Genomic DNA, 16,873 nt, shown 5'->3' on the forward strand with positions numbered 1-16,873 from the left:
TGAAAGTCCAGCCCCTCAAGCATGATGACACTCCAACAGAAATACAACTGCAAACATGTATAGACCCTGTCACTCCAGTGAGTGATACACACACATATGCACACATGCAGTGGCCCTAACTATCATGTGGTGACAAACATGATTCCTCAATTGGTTTCAGATTAATTTATAGAGTGTACTCCATTTATTCTATTGTTGTTATGAGAGACATGCAACACCACATTCCTGGTGCACTGCAATACCAGTCACTCAGGTATTGTGGCTTGTGCATCAAGGGGCAATCAGTTACTATGTGATGCTCATGTGGGTTGAGTTTAGCTCATGAATCATTATGCTTTCCATGGTCCATTACACGTGGGCCTGTGTTGTGTGTAGGTTACAGATGCTGCATTGACAGTGTACCCTGAGCCAGATATGCCCTCTATGACACCATAATGGCAGGGATGCTGTGTGTTTCTTGATGACAATCTGACACTAAACATGGATTGGCCATTTATCGAAAATAATACAACAAAGAAATATATGCTGACAGTGTATAATTTGGTCATCTGTGACAGAATACATGGGCACAGGTGTAGTCATTGCACCTGAAATGTGACACTCATTGCCCTGTGTACCCATATTGGGTATTGGAATTCACAGTTAGCCACATTCATCATCTTACATCAGCCAAGTTGGGTGATCTGTGGGTATACAGCAAAATGACACTGTCCCATTATTGAAACATGGTTTAGCAAATGTCCTACTGTAGCAATATTGATGATGTAGGTTTCAATTTGTATGTACCTAGGGAATGGCAGCAGTCACAGGAATGCTGATCTTCTGATTTTAGCATACAGCCATGTCTGTGATAGCCTTCATACTAGGAAGTTAGCTATTGTACATTGGCTGCACTAGATCAGCAGGAGTGTACCAAACGTAAAGTAGCAAAGTATATGGGGACTTTATATGTATGATGGAATTGGTCAGGGGTCCCTTGCACAACATCATGCAAGCAGTAAATTTTGACCATGCAATCACCAACTTCAGGTATCCCATGAAGACCCAATAACTTGTGACAATTGCATGGCTATAAAGTAACACAGATAGCAAATGCATCCGCTCTGTTCCAGCTATTGTGCCTTAGGCAATTTGAACACACAGGAACAATGAACAGAGGGCCAGATATATTTTTAATTCCTCAGTTTGTAGCATTAGCTTCATGTTTTAGGCTACAGCTATGGAAAGTAGCACCAAACATTTAGATATGAACCCGTTTGCATTACTTCGGCATCCATTTCTAATTTAATTGCGGCACAAACCAAGTCAAAGTATCAGCTTTGCTTTTGCTGCCCTAAGTGCACCGGGTATGCCCAGACGTGGGTCCCCGGCTCACTGTGCCACTGGATTCAAGCTAGCCTGGCTGATGAGGGGTGAAACCCCGAAACCGGTCCCAGGATGCTTGTTTCCGGTCCAGGGAGAACCTGGCCTGGCAGTTCGGGCTGGACTGTTCCCAGGAGGAACAGGGTCAAGACTGATTTGCATATGGCTGGGTTCAAACTGGGGTGGCATGGTGAGCAAAATAATGGATGGATTAAACCCAGATCTGTGACTGGGGGTGAATGTTTGATTGGTTCCGCATTCCGTCCATCCAGTTACGCTATCCCACAGCGTTTGTGTTTTGCTTTGCATCAGCCTAAGATATTACCTGAGGTTAGGAAGAACTTTGTACATATGGCCAGAAATACAGTTCAGACATGAATTCCAAATAATTGGGGACCACAATTATTCCTTGCTTTAGCTTGTGAAATACATCTCTTTTCTGGTACACTCACAGACCATGAATGATACATATGTTTGAGCCGCATTACCATCATCTATTGACATCAGAGCAGCACTAATTTACAAGATCAAGTTGTGTTTTGTAAGTTTGTGCAGCTGTTGCATCAACAAATGATGGTAATGTGTAGCAAATATTGTATAACTCAGGGCCACTGTATGTTTAACTTGCATTCCACATGTCCAAAAACGTTGCATGCAGTATATAAACAAATCTGCTAATGTCACTACAGAGCATTTAAATGTGTACATTACTCTGAATTGTACTCACTAACAGGGCCACAAATCACCACACCCAGGTGGTCCAGTAGGTCTTGCTCTCTGGCAACAAGGTCAGCCCAGCGATGCTTGAGTTGGCGGTCATGGCACAGTGTGTTGAAAATTCTCCTCTGATGGTACAGCACCTTGGACCACCTGAGTCAAAAAAGTTTGACGCAAATGTTTCAAAATTGGACCACCTTCATACTTCCATATATTTTTCATTGGTAACCAATTTCATGGGGTGCAGTGTAGGAATTACAACTCTGGCCCAATGGATGTAAAATGGCTGTGAGCATCATTTTTCAATGCATATGCAGCAAATTTTGACGCATATTTGTTTTTTTTACACGTTTGCATCAAAATATCTGTCTTTAACTGTGTTTGTGTCATTTCTATCATTTTTTACGTAAATGAAAGTTGTAACTGTACAGAGATAGGCTGTCTGCGGCTGCATTGTGTGTTCAAGTGTTTGGCCACATGTGGCAGACCACACTACTGTGAACCATAATACTCATCTTGTTGTACCGGATGAGCAGTCTTAACTGACGCAACAGCTACCCAAACATTTTGGATGAAAATTGGTATTACGAGTTTGAGCAGGTGGTGCGTCAATAGAGGATATCAAGGCTATGCAACTTAATACATCCACTCATGGTCTGTGTGTTTATGTGTGTGAATTGACTATTACAATTGTTGGTAGGCCTTTGTGTGAAAGTCACAAGACGTGATTTCATTAATGTGTTTGTATGCATGTGTTGTAAATGTAGATAACCCTCAGATGCTATTCAGTGTGGAAATGAGTCAGGATATGTGTTTGTCATACATGTAGCATCTAATGCTGTGTGAACTTCCCTGACTTTTGGGACAAAACATCTCCCATGACATACTATGCACAGGATAGATAGAGGACGGTTGATAACGGGAATGTTACAAGAGTAAGCCATCACACGTACTGGAATGTTGGATACCACTTCCTGGTCACTTGTTTGCATACTACCCATGAGTCAGGCATTTGAAAATGCGATGTAGATACAGTGTTTGTCACACAGAGTCCCAAAAACAATCCAAAAATGTAATGTCACTCCACAGTTTGAGTCATATAAATGACCTATGTTTCTCTTGCGCCACTGGGGAACCAGCAGACCAAGCTGCATGTGTTCAAATGTTTCCAGTGGTTAAATGCACAAAGGTGTCCAGTTCAAGTGTGTGGCCATGTGTACCCTGTGTCATTATTGGCCTCCATGTTGTCACAGTAACATGCAGGTCTAGTCATGAGTCTGTGGAGCCATTCCCTGCATTAACAGAGTATCCTTAAAAACAGAATTGACTGAAAGCCAAAGAGGAATTGACAACACACATGGGGATAGTCCACTTATGGCACTGCAGAAGTTTTATGAGGCTGGCAACAAGGTGTGCTCACAAACTTAATGGATCAATAATTAGAAACCGGCAGGTTTCATCACAACATTTGTACACAGGGTAGCCTCTGAAATTCCCACTGCAACAGGGACATCAGTGCCTCTGTGCTGATTAATCTCACAGCTAGTCACCACACAAGCACCATCATTGGTTTGCAGCCAATGTGAATCCGTGTGTGGACCGTCAGGGCACAAACATGTTTTGTCCTTTCATGCACATTAGCAAACGTTGTTTGTTGTGCTGGAGGCACTATACCCAATCCATGGATACAGCCATGGTACCCTGTCACTGTTTGTCACTCATGCATACATGAAACCCAGACAAGGGATAGGTGCGGGATTAGGCTGTGGAATACATGTCCCAGACCATGATACGATAAGTAAACTGATTACACTATACAATCTATTTGAGGATTAATCGTAGACTTACCAGACACAATACCCCAGGAGGAAAGAGAGGACATGGAAAGCAACTATGAGTCAAATGTAGCCACATAACCTCTATGGTGACACAAAGAAAGGATGCAGGCTCTGTCAGAAACTAACATGAACATGGCAAATGCACAGTGAGCAGACTCTGACTGGGAAAAGCTGGAACAACACTGTGGAAACTAATAACTGTATTTGTGCTGTGGGCTGCAATGTTACACAATAACCCAAGGCCTGTGTTACACAAGTGATTTATACGGCAATGCACAACAATGATATACATAAAATGGCAGCTTCTGAGTCGTTCCAGGCAGCAGCAATAGCAGTGAAGGTTCAAATGGCTGGTCTGCATGGACGTACTCACAGGTGTGAGCAGCTTCAGTCTCTCACAAGTTCTGTAGGTGAGAATTCAGTTCAAAGGTCCAACAGTACCTTTCACATAGGAAGCAATGGACAGGTGATTACAGGTCCTACAGACTACCAGGCAGTGCATTATCGGACCTGAAGTCCATGCAGACAGATGAGCTAGGACTATGGCATGCCGTACTAAAGAGGGATGCACACTGGAGTCAGAATGTGAGTCAGGGTGTGTGTAGATGAAGGATTATCAGGGTACAAATAGTCCATTTACAGGGCCCCCTAAGAAGGGTGGGGAGAGACTGAAAACATGCCTGTGGCAGGACTTCTAACCTGGGATGGCATGTGCAGGGCATGTCTTATGAGCATTGATTGTCATACCTGGGGCACTCGTGCTATCCATTTTCAGCTTAGATGGACTTCTTGTCACACATGCTCCTTGCAGAGATAGATTATGTCACACTTACTGCTGTCAAGGGTCTGGTCATACATTCCTGTTACCAATGTAATAGCACATCCACTGCCTCATGTATGAAGCAGTTTTTTAACTTATGATTGATGGTGCCTTATTTGTGTGCCATATGCTGCAATGAACCATTTTGCCAACATGGATGTGTGCCATAGCTGTGGTACTCTGACATTGCCCTTCAAATGTGAAATGGGCAGGATATAGGTAATTTCCACTGTGTGTGAATTTGGGTGTGCATTCATACCTATCAAATGTGATGTGGCTTTTTCAGTATCCTAACCAGTATATCTGCAATGCTCCATGAGGCTAAACTCTGATTGTGATTCCTAGGGATCATGTGATGCATAAATAATTACCCAGACCATGATTTAGTGATGAAGTGACATATGGTAAGACAGTGGTGATGGTGAGTAGAGTTAAAAGAAGTTTTGTACAATGCGTTGTCTCCGACGCAATCCTGCTGCAGTGTTTGGAATGTACCCCTCATGCTGATGGACAACATCCTCGCTTCCTCCTCTTCAGGCATTTGTGGCTATGGCTCATAGAGGGGAATGTTCCTCCTTCCACATATGTTGTGCAGGATGGCACAGGTCAAAATGATCTTGCAGACCATTTCAGGTTAACATATGAGACTGCCTCCGGTGATGTCGAGGCACCTGAATCGTGACTTCAGGATGCCAAAAGTCCTCTGTACTATGGTGCGTGTCCTCCGATGTGCCACATTATAGCACGCTCTGATGCTGTGCTTGGGTTGGCAAATGGGGTCATGATCCATGGCTGGATCCCATACCCCTGATCAGCTGAAAGAGAAAATGAGTGAAAAATATTTTGATGTAGTTTGCACCATGATTATCACTTTGCATTGCAGTTGTTATCTTGTGTTGTCTGTGACTCATCTGTGTTTGTGTTATTGTGTGGAATCCTAGGCTTCTAGGATATACTATCAGCATTGGGTTGTTTATTTGCCTAAACTGGTGTTTAGCTGATTGGCCGGATATCAGCAGCATTTTTGTACACTTGCAGTACATTGTGTACTCCCATGCATTTTGTCATGTGAAAGAAGTGTCCATGTGTCTTCACTGGGGGTGACATGATACTTCCACACACAGAATTGATTCCACTGTGGTGGTAAAATGATTGCACCATATGGCCAGAACAGCCCATCCAATTCAATATGTGTAATAGCATGTGAAAAACAACAGTGAGGCCCTTTGATTTGGCCAGGTGACAATGTACGACACATCTCCATAAGTTGTCAGCACTGAAGTGTTGACAATTGACAATGCACAAATATCCCATGTGTGACAAGTGCTAGGAAAACCTATTTTTGTGCCCTCATCGAGTTTGCTCATGTGTAAACGTGTACCAACACTACTGAACCTGCTCCAGGTAAGCTGGCTAACTTGGTTGTGGGGGTAAAGGTTTCAGTGTAAGAAGGTTCATGTGCCTGTACATCTGTTATGTATATGTGTAGTTGTCTCAATCCGTATGTGTAGCAGTGTGCATTTTGCATTAGTGTCACATCAATATGTGTTCTTAGCACAGTCCACTTGCTTATTGGTAGCGGGCAATGTCACCCCAAGAGTGAGGTGAGAAGTTGGTACTGCCTCAATGCTTCCATGTCCCCTTCATTAGAGTCATCATCATCATGCTTTGTGCCTCATGGTGTTTGACCTGCAGTGAAACACATTACCCACCCCTTACACAGTACGTATTGCTTGGAAGAGTGTGTGATTGAGTGTTATTGATGTGATATTGTAAGATTCATCTTCCAAGTTGTACTGCCAGTTAAGGCCATGTCATTGTCACTGTGTGGTTTTAAATTGGTCCTTTGTGGCTCTGGCATCTGTCATTTGTCCATAGGTGTGTATCGCATTTGGTCAGGATATCAAACATGACTAGCAGTGTCACAACCTCAGTGTCATCCTGGCCACATGTCAATGTAGTGATGTATTTGCTGTGTGTCCTACAGGGTTGCTGTGCAGTGTGTGTATTACTAGGTTTCTGTACTTACCAACAAGTAGGCCATTTCCATATCGTCCATCCTGGAAGTGTTGATTGATGGTGCAGTGGCGGAAGATGAATGAATCATGTACACTCCCAGGATATTTTGCCACGATGTTGGTGATCAATCCCCGGTGATCCACAATGGCCTGCACATTGATGGAGTGTGTGTGCTTCCTGTTGCAGTATAGATGCTCAGTTGCAGCAGGTGGCACAATCCGTACATGTGTGCAGTCAATGGCACCAAGCACGTGTGGGAAGCCGTTGATTTGGTAGAAGCCCTGTTTGGTCTCCTGTTGCTTCAGCTGTGTGTTGGGGAAGCTGATATGGCTGGGTGTGAGGGAGATGATGGCATTCAGTACCTTGGGTAGGAAGGCAGAGAATGAGGCTGTGAGATCCCGTCAACCATGGCACCAGTGGTTTGAAAATAGCCACTCGCCAACATGTGGAGGACAGCTAGCAACTTGGTCTCTGGTGGAATGGTGCGGGTGTCTGTAAGGTGGGAGCCAACTGTGGCTCAATGTTGCGCAGCAGCTGCTGTATGGCTTGCCCGTTTAGTCTGTACCTCTGGATGATGTCACGTTCCCTGAGGCCCAGAAGGGTTGTCCTAGTCTGGAATATCCTCTCATGCCTTTGGCGTTGCCTTTGGGGTCGCTGTTGGTGTGGTGGAAGTTGCTGGTGTTGGTCCTGTGGTCTGCGTCTTCATGCATGCTGGATGAATAGCACCTCCATGTCTTCCTGTTGGAGCTCTGATGTTGCTTCTGTGTGTTTTCCTTAAGTATTGGTGTGTTTGCCCCATTTTAACGCCTGCCCTGATCCAGGCGGTAATTTTTGACGCAAATCGGGCTGTGTGCCATTTTCTTACTCCGTCTCCCAGCTGTGCGGCATTTTTGCGCGGTTGGATAAATATGGCACACGGTAATTTAAGCCATGTCATTAAAGCAGGGTGGTTACATGCATCCCGAAAATGGCGCACATAGCGGAAATTTGACGTTCGCGGGGTGGGCTTCAAAGTATAAATATTGTGTTAGGTTTGCGCCGAATTTGCGTCAAAAAGGTTGACGCAACTTCGGCGCAAACAGAGTATATATATGCCCCTTAGTCTCCAATTCAAAAGCCCAATCCTTCTTAAGATTAACTCTGCATTTCTACCTCACATATCCTCGGCTACTCTGGTTAGCTCCCAAAATGTCTAACTGTGAGAAAACAGGGCTGATTGCAGAGGCCCCCTAACTTTTTGCCCCCATTTTCCACTTTATGCTGGTGTTTTCCTGACTCTGATGGTGCCCTGGGTACTGCTAACCAGTCCCAGGGCCTGTGCTCTGTGTAAAATCAATATGCAAATTAGGCTAATTATAATTGGCTAAGTTAACCTACCTATAAGTCCCTAGTATATGGTAGGGCATGTAGGTTTAGGGACCACAGCATAGGTGGTGCACCCATAGGTGCACTGCTGAGGTGCCCAGTGTCATTTTAAAGGCAGGCCTGCCTTGCTGGCTGCTTTTAAATTAAAGTTATATGCAAATTCGACTTTGGAATTAAAAGTAGTTCCAAAGTCTTAAACTGCCTTATTTTTACATATAAGTCACCCCTAAGGTGTGCCCTATGTGCCCCTAGGGCTGGGTGCCATGTAACTATAAGCAGGGACTTTATAAAAATAGATTTATAAACCCTGGTGAGGTAAAAACAGCCAAATTTGTTTTTCCCTCATTGAAGTAAATGGCCTTCATAGGCTAGAATGGGGAGACTTTGTTTTAAATTTTAAAGTCTCCTTAAAAGATGCATACCAAGAATTTGGTATCAAATTAATTGTAATAAATCCCACAACTTCCAGTTGTTGGATTTAATATAACTTGTTCAGGTAAAGAGTTATAGACTTTACCTAAAAAGTTGCCAATTTCAGCCCTGCATTGTTTTTGCTGCTGTGCTCTGATTGGCCAGCCTGTAGCAGCTTAGGCAAGCTGCCTTGATGAGGTGTGAAGTGGCCTGGCTTCACACAAAGAAATGTGCTTGTGGGAGAGAATCTCCCCTCAGCAGATGGTGAGGCAGGAAGGGGGAGGGCTGCCAAACTGGTCTTCAAAGGCAGAGAAGGACATTTGGAGCAACCAGCAACACTCCCACATCCTGCAACCCCAGACAACTAGGTGCCCCCTTGATTAGATTAGGAGAGGGCAGGAGAGGGGTGTGTTTATGATTTTTAGCCACACCAGTGGGTGGGCTCAGACAGATGTACCCTCCAAAAATCAGATTCAGCCATGTTGGATTTTTAGAGAATGTTGCCTTCTGGGATGGATTTTTGCCACACTTCCCAGGAAGTGGTCATCACAGGGGGACGACCCTGTACCTGATTGGAGAACCAGGAACCCCCTGCTTTTCACCCAGGAGCAAGGATAAAACTGGCAGACCTGCACCCACACCTCAGATCCCCACCAGATTTCAACAAGAAAAGAACTAAAGGAGAAGAAGGACTGCCCTGCTGGACCCCTGGCCTGCACCTGGAACCTGCACTCAGAAGGACTGCACCAGCTGCACACTTGGGCTTCACCACAAGAAGGACTTTGCCTGGCTTCAACTGGTTCAAGGAGGGACTCCCTGTTTGCTACAGGTGAAAAATTGCTATCCAGAGTCCCCTGCACCAACTCCTGAAGAAAGTGACCAGCTGACCACTGTCCAGTGGCCAAAAAGGAGTTTGCGCCAGGTGCATTCTGGGAGTGGTAGTCCGCACCCCCCAAGGACCAACTTAGAACTTCTGGACCCTTGGGGTGAGCTGTGGACCCCAAAAGAACCTTAAAAGAACATCTGGGTGAAGCCCCAGAAGTTTGGAGAAGATTTGAGAATTTTTGTAAAAAAGCTCCATAGAGGGACTGACCCGCCGTGGAAATTCTAGCCGGCTTGCCTCAACCACGACCCGGCCTGATTTGGTGGTTCGTCCCGGTAAAGAAAAATCTCTGTAAAAGAGACTAAGTCCGAAGGTAAAAAGTTGACCGGGACCTCCCAGCCATCGCATCCGAGAAGGGCTCCACGGACGTCGGATCAAGATCCAGGTTTACCCCGGTCGAAGGATTTTCACCTCGAAAAAACGACTAAGTCCGAAGGTAAAAATCTCCACCGAGGAATCCAGCATCGCGTATCCGGAGAAGGGCTCCAGGAGGTCGGATAGGACTGGCAGGTTCGTGCCGCTGAAGAAAATCTTCAAAATAAAGACTAAGTCAGAAGGTAACTTTTTATCCGAGGCCTCCCGCGACCTGTAGCCGAGCAGGGCTCCATCGCGGTCGGCCTGAAAGTTTGACTTTGCCCCGGTCGAGGTGCAACCAGATGACCCGATTGGCGCTTTTTGTTTCTAAGCGCTAGAAAAATAATAATTCTTTAAAAATTCATATCTCCGGTTCCCTTTATCCGATTTTATTCGTTTTGGTGTCATTTTAAAGATAAAAATATAAACTATTTTTATAAATTGGTTTTGGATTTTTAAACTGTTTCCTGTGTTTTATTTAATTACTGTTTTGTGATATTTGAATGCTTTACACAATGTCTCCTAAGTTAAGCCTTGACGCTCGTTGCCAAGCTACCAAGGGTTGAGCTGGGGTTAATTTACTGAGACCTAACTGGACCTAAGTGGAGGTTAGTGGCTTGTTGCTAGGTGTAGGTACCTACCTGCCCTTACCAATAACCCATTTTCCAACACTAACAAACTACATTTTCCCTCATGGAATTCCTTAAAATGCCTAGCCACTGAGTATGTTTTACCTTAATGTTTGTCATCACATAGGAGTTCTAAAACCCTTTCTTCCCTTGGTGAATGTTGCTATCAACACATTTCTTATTGCAGAAACATGTCCAAACACAAACCTCAAATTCCAAATTACAATAAAGTAATTCCTTTATAGACATTATTGTGTGTAAGAAATTGGAGTATCAAATGAGATGGGAAGTTAGAAACACAGGTAATTCCAATTTTTTGTCTGGGTGAGCCTTCAAAGTCATTAATTAACCGCAGGTCAACACTCTGTTAGTTATGGCACAGAGGAGTCAGGCAATGTGTACTAATGCAGTTACAAAGTTGAAACACAAACAATTAAAAATCCCAAAACGAATCAGAAAAATAGAGTACATTTTATTAAACATAATGACACCAAAATAATTAAAATCCAATAAGGGAACCAGTAATATGAATTTTTAAGGTTTAAAGTAGAAATAGCATCAAGAAACTTGAATTGACTATTATAGTCATTGGTCGCAGTAGAGAAGGACCTAGGCACATTTTGATGCTGACAGCAATAGAGTGCTGTCAGATACAACCAATCAGATATGTCCTGATCAAAATTTTTACCCTCTGATCTTAGTACTTTAAGTCATCACAAGGGAATACTACTTGTAAAGCGCTCCTGGACCTCAGGGGAGAACATATAGAGTCACTGTGTGTCAGGCAGAGTCCAGTCCAAGTCCAGTTGCCACTGATCAGCCTACAGCAGTGGTCTCCAAACCTTTCAATGCTGCGCCCCCCCAATTGAAAAATAATAATCATTGGCCCCCCCTCACAGTTTTTCTCAATTATTTTATAAAGGGGACAATGTTTAAATATGTCTAGACCTATTTAAACATTGCAGTTTAGTACTGTTAAAATTTTTACAATGCAATAACATGCTTCTGCTTAAAACAAAGCCCAGTTATCTGTATAATGCTTCTTTTGGCCAGAGCCTCGCGCCCCCCCGGGATCACCTGAGGCCCCCCTTGGGGGGCCCGTCCCCCTGTTTGAAGATGTCTGGCCTACAGGAATGCCCTCTTGTAGCTTGTTAATTCCCTGTTGCTTGAACAGGAGGCCATCCTTTTGACCCTTGGAGTTCAGTACTTTGCCCTGGATGCAAGAGAAGCAGCAGGCCCACTCCCCCATGGCTCTTCCAAGATTACAGATAGCAGGTACAACCCTCTTCTGATTTTCCTAATGTCCTTGAGTGTTCTGAACGGGGTGCCTGGACATTGCACATGACTGCATGGGTTTAGCTAGAAGCTGGAATGGCCTTTAGGCATGCCCTAATAAATGAGGTCAAGTTTCCGAGAGTTAACCCTACCTACTTTGTGATTTTTGACGATGGTGACAATTTTTAGTCACACTAAACATAGATTCCAGGGGCTTGGTGTGTGTGTAGAGTGTACTATAATAATGCTAGTGTTCTCTCACATCTAATACTAACCTCCAGTTTGAAACATTACATATAGCCCCAAGAAACACAGAGACAGACATCTGTTAACCTGTTGGATGCGGGCGTCGGCCGGGTCACGACCAGTGGCCGACACCAGGAAGGGTATTAATAAATCCTCGGGTGCGTCGGGGGCCAGGAAACAGTTTCAGAAGACCTCGTAAGAAAGGGGAGAGTCTCCCCTTTCTTACGAGGCCTTCTGAAAGTGTTTCCTGGCCCCCGATCACAGCGTGCTACTCACCCGTGAGGGTCTCAAGGCACTGGAGGGGGGTACGGGGGGAGGGAAAGGGGCTGGGAGGTTCACAGTTCGAAAAGCCAGGTTTTGAGGCCCTTCCTGAAAAGAAGTAGGTTTTGGGTCTTGTGAAGGTGGGTTGTGAGGGCGTTCCGGGTTTTGGGTGCAAGGTAGGAGAAGGATCTGCCCCCGGTGGTGGTGTGTTTGATGCAGGGGACAGAGGCGAGAGAGAGGTCAGCTGAGCGGACGTTTCGTGTGGGGGTGTGGAAGGTGACTCTCGTTGAGGTAGGCAGGGCCTGTGTTGTGGAGTGATTTGTGTGCGAGGATGAGGATCTTGAAGGTGATCCTTTTGTCATTGGGGAGCCAGTGGAGGGATTTGAGGTGTGGAGAGATGTGTTCGTGTCGGGGGAGGTCGAGGATGAGTCGTGCTGCTGAGTTCTGGATGCGCGTAGTTTGCGCTTGAGTTTTAGAGTGGTGCCGGCGTAGAGGGCGTTTCCGTAATCAAGCCTGCTGCTGATGAGTGCATGAGTGACAGTTTTTCTGGTCTCTGTGGGGATCCATTTGAATGTTTTTCAGTATACGGAGTGTGTTGAAGCATGAGGAGGTGAGAGCGTTGATTTGTTGGGTCATCAAGAGGGAGGAGTCTAGGATGATGCTGAGGTTGCGTGCGTGGTTGGCGGGGGTGGGTGTAAGGTGGCCTCTACTGTTGCACGTATCTCACACACACCATTGAGTTTGTGACTGTCTACGTAGGCTAGTGTTTTAGAGCAACAGTTTAGCCAATAGCAGAGATGGCATCTTGATGGATGACTGCTGCCTGCACTCGGGTTATAGAGGACCGCTCTGACATAGGATCAGAGACTGAGACAGCATCTGAGGGATAGGACAATGGCGCAGACTCTGGGAGTGATTTTTCAGTCAGAGGAGTCCCATTCGATAACTCCTCTTCCAGTACATTATGAGGGAGGTGATGAGGACAGTCCTGCTGTCCCTTCGCAAGCTGTTCGTGCAACTGGGTAATAGTGGGTTAGGCCAACCCAGAGAGCAGGTGAATGCGGCGGCAAGCAGAGAGAGAGAGAGAGAGAGAGAGAGAGTGCTCTCTTGGGAGCTCCCCAATTTAGTTCAGCCCCAAATTCCACCACCCAAATCATATTGTGGAGACATCAAAATTATCTATGGCAAAACAAACTGGTTTTGTAAGGCAGGCACCTGTGTTTTTGGTCCTGGATTCGGCGGCCATATAGAGAAACACACTAAACCCAAACATTTCTGGAAACTAGACATTCCGGGGAGTCCACAGAGGTGTGACTTGTGTGGATTCCCCAAAGTTTTCTTACCCATAATACCCTGCAAAGCTGAAATGTTGGAAAAAAAACTCAATTTTTCTTGCATTTCTGTCACACAAACTACAGGAATATGCTGGGATCCACAACATTCCTACCACCCAGTGACTCCTCACCTGTCCTGATTAAAACACTACCCCACTTGAGTGACTACACCTAGTGCCTGTGTCAGGAATGGATCACCCCAGGGTCAACAGCTGCCTCACGTAAGGACCGTCATTGACCGTTGTGTGATCTATTCCTGTCGCGGCCACCAGGCCTAACCACACAAGTGAGGTATCATATTTATCGGGAGACTTGGGGGAACGCTGGGTGGAAGGAAATTTGTGGCTCCTCTCAGATTCCAGAACTTTCTGTCACCGAAATGTGAGGAAACTTGTTCTTTTAGCCACTTTTTGAGGTTTGCAAAGGATTCTGGGTAACAGAACCTGGTCAGAGCCCCACGAGTCACCCCATCTTGGATTCCCCTAGGTCTCTAGTTTTAAAAAATGCACAGGTTTGGTAGGTTTCCCTATGTGCCGGCTGAGCTAGAGGCCAAAATCTACAGGTAGGCACTTTGCAAAAAACAGCTCTGTATTTTGTCAAAAAATGGGATGTGTCCACGTTGTGTTTTGGGGCATTTCCTGTCACGGGCGCTTGGCCTACCCACACAAGTGAGGTATCATTTTTATCGGGAGACTTGGGGGAACGCTGGGTGGAAGGAAATTTGTGGCTCCTCTCAGATTCCAGAACTTTCTGTCACCGAAATGTGAGGAAAACTTGTTTTTTTAGCCACTTTTTGAGGTTTGCAAAGGATTCTGGGTAACAGAACCTGGTCAGAGCCCCACGAGTCACCCCATCTTGGATTCCCCTAGGTCTCTAGTTTTCAAAAATGCACAGGTTTGGTAGGTTTCCCTATGTGCCGGCTGAGCTAGAGGCCAAAATCTACAGGCAGGCACTTTGCAAAAAACAGCTCTGTATTTTGTCAAAAAATGGGATGTGTCCATGTTGTGTTTTGGGGCATTTCCTGTCGCGGGTGCTAGGACTACCCACACAAGTGAGGTATCATTTTTATCGGGAGACTTAGGGGAACGCTGGGTAGAAGGAAATTTGTGGCTCCTTTCAGATTCCAGAACTTTCTGTCACCGAAATGTGAGGAAAACATCTTTTTTTAGCCACTTTTTGAGGTTTACAAAGGATTCTGGGTAACAGAACCTGGTCAGAGCCCCACGAGTCACCCCATCTTGGATTCCCCTAGGTCTCTAGTTTTAAAAAATGCACAGGTTTGGTAGGTTTCCCTATGTGCCGGCTGAGCTAGAGGCCAAAATCTACAGGTAGGCACTTTGCAAAAAACAGCTCTGTATTTTGTCAAAAAATGGGATGTGTCCACGTTGTGTTTTGGGGCATTTCCTGTCGCGGGCGCTAGGCCTACCCACACAAGTAAGGTATCATTTTTATCGGGAGACTTGGGGGAACATAGAATAGCAAAACAAGTGTTATTGCCCCTTATCTTTCTCTACATTTTTTCCTTCCAAATATAAGAGAGTGTGTAAAAAAGACGTCTATTTGAGAAATGCCCTGCAATTCACATGCTAGTATGGGCACCTCGGAATTCAGAGATGTGCAAATAACCACTGCTTCTCAAAACCTTATATTGATCCCATTTTGGAAATGCAAAGGTTTTCTTGATACCTCTTTTTCACTCTTCATATTTCAGCAAATGAATTGCTGTATACCCAGTATAAAATGAAAACCAACTGCAGGGTGCAGCTCATTTATTGGCTCTGGGTACCTAGGGTTCTTGATGAACCTACTAGCCCTTTATATCCTCACAACCAGAAGAGTCCAGCAGACAAAACGGTATATTGCTTTCAGAAATCTGACATCGCAGGAAAAAGTTACAGAGTAAAACATAAAGAAAAATGGCTGTTGTTTTCAGCTCAATTTCAATATTTTTTTATTTCAGCTGTTATTTTCTGTAAGAAAACCTTGTAGGATCTACACAAATGACCTCTTGCTGAATTCAGAATTTTGTCTAGTTTTCAGAAATGTTTAGCATTCCGGGATCCAGCATTGGTTTCACACCCATTCCTGTCACTAACTGGAAGGAGGTTGAAAGCACCCACAATAGTAAAAATGGGGTATGTCCCAGTAAAATGCCAAATTTGTGTTGGAAAATGTGGTTTTCTGATTCAAGTCTGCCCGTTCCTGAAAGGTGGGAAGATAGTGATTTCAGCACCAGAAACCCTTTGTTGATGGCATTTTCAGGGAAAAAACCACAAACCTTCTTCGGCAGCCCTTTTTCCCCATTTTTTTGGAAAAAACTAAGGCCCATATTTATACTTTTTGACGCTAAACTGCGCTAACGCAGTTTAGCGTCAAAAAGTTTTGCGCCGTCTAACGCCATTCTGAAGCGCCATGCGGGCGCCGTATTTATGGAATGGCGTTAGACGGCGCAATCAGACCGGCGCTGCCTGGTTTGCGTGGGAAAAAACCACGTAGACCAGACAGCGCCGGCGTAGGGGGAAAATGGCGCATGGGCGTCTTAAAATGGGGCAAGTCAGGTTACGTCGAAAAAATCGTCTTAACCCGACTTGCGCCATTTTTTAACGACGCCCATCCCCCATCAACATGACTCCTATCATTGTAAAGATAGGAGTCATGCCCCCTTGCCCAATGGCCATGCCCAGGGGACTTCTGTCCCCTGGGCATGGTCATTGGGCATAGTGGCATGTAGGGGGGCACAAATAAGGCCCCCCTACGCCACCAAAAAAAAATATAAAAAATAAAAAATTATACTTACCTGAACTTACCTGAATGTCCCTGGGGTGGGTCCCTCCATCCTTGGGGGTCCTCCTGGGGTGGGCAAGGGTGGCAGGGGGGGTCCCTGGGGGCATGGGAGGGCACCTGTGGGCTCATTTTGAGCCCACAGGCCCCTTAACGCCTGCCCTGAGCAGGCGTTAAAAAGTGGCGCAAATGCGCCGTTTTTTGCCACGCCAACTCCCGGGCGTCTCTTTTGCCCGGGAGTATAAATACCACATAAAGGCCTGGGAGTCATTTTTTAGACGGGAACGCCTCCCTTGCATATCATTAACGCAAGGAAGGGGTTCACGCTAAAAAATGACGCACATTCCGGGAACTTTGGCGCTATTCGCCTCTAACGCCATAGTATAAATATGGCGTTAGTTGGCGTTAGTTTTGCGTCGAAATTGCGTCAAAAAAACCGACGCAATTTCGGCGCAAACGGAGTATAAATATGGCCCTAAATTTTCACTGTATTTTGGCTATTTTCTTGGTCTCCTCCTGGGGAAACCACAAACTCTGGGTACCATTAGAATCCCTAGGATGTTGGAAAAAAAGGACGT

Source organism: Pleurodeles waltl, chromosome 2_2, assembly GCF_031143425.1.
Source record: "Pleurodeles waltl isolate 20211129_DDA chromosome 2_2, aPleWal1.hap1.20221129, whole genome shotgun sequence".
Taxonomy (NCBI): Eukaryota; Metazoa; Chordata; class Amphibia; order Caudata; family Salamandridae; genus Pleurodeles; species Pleurodeles waltl.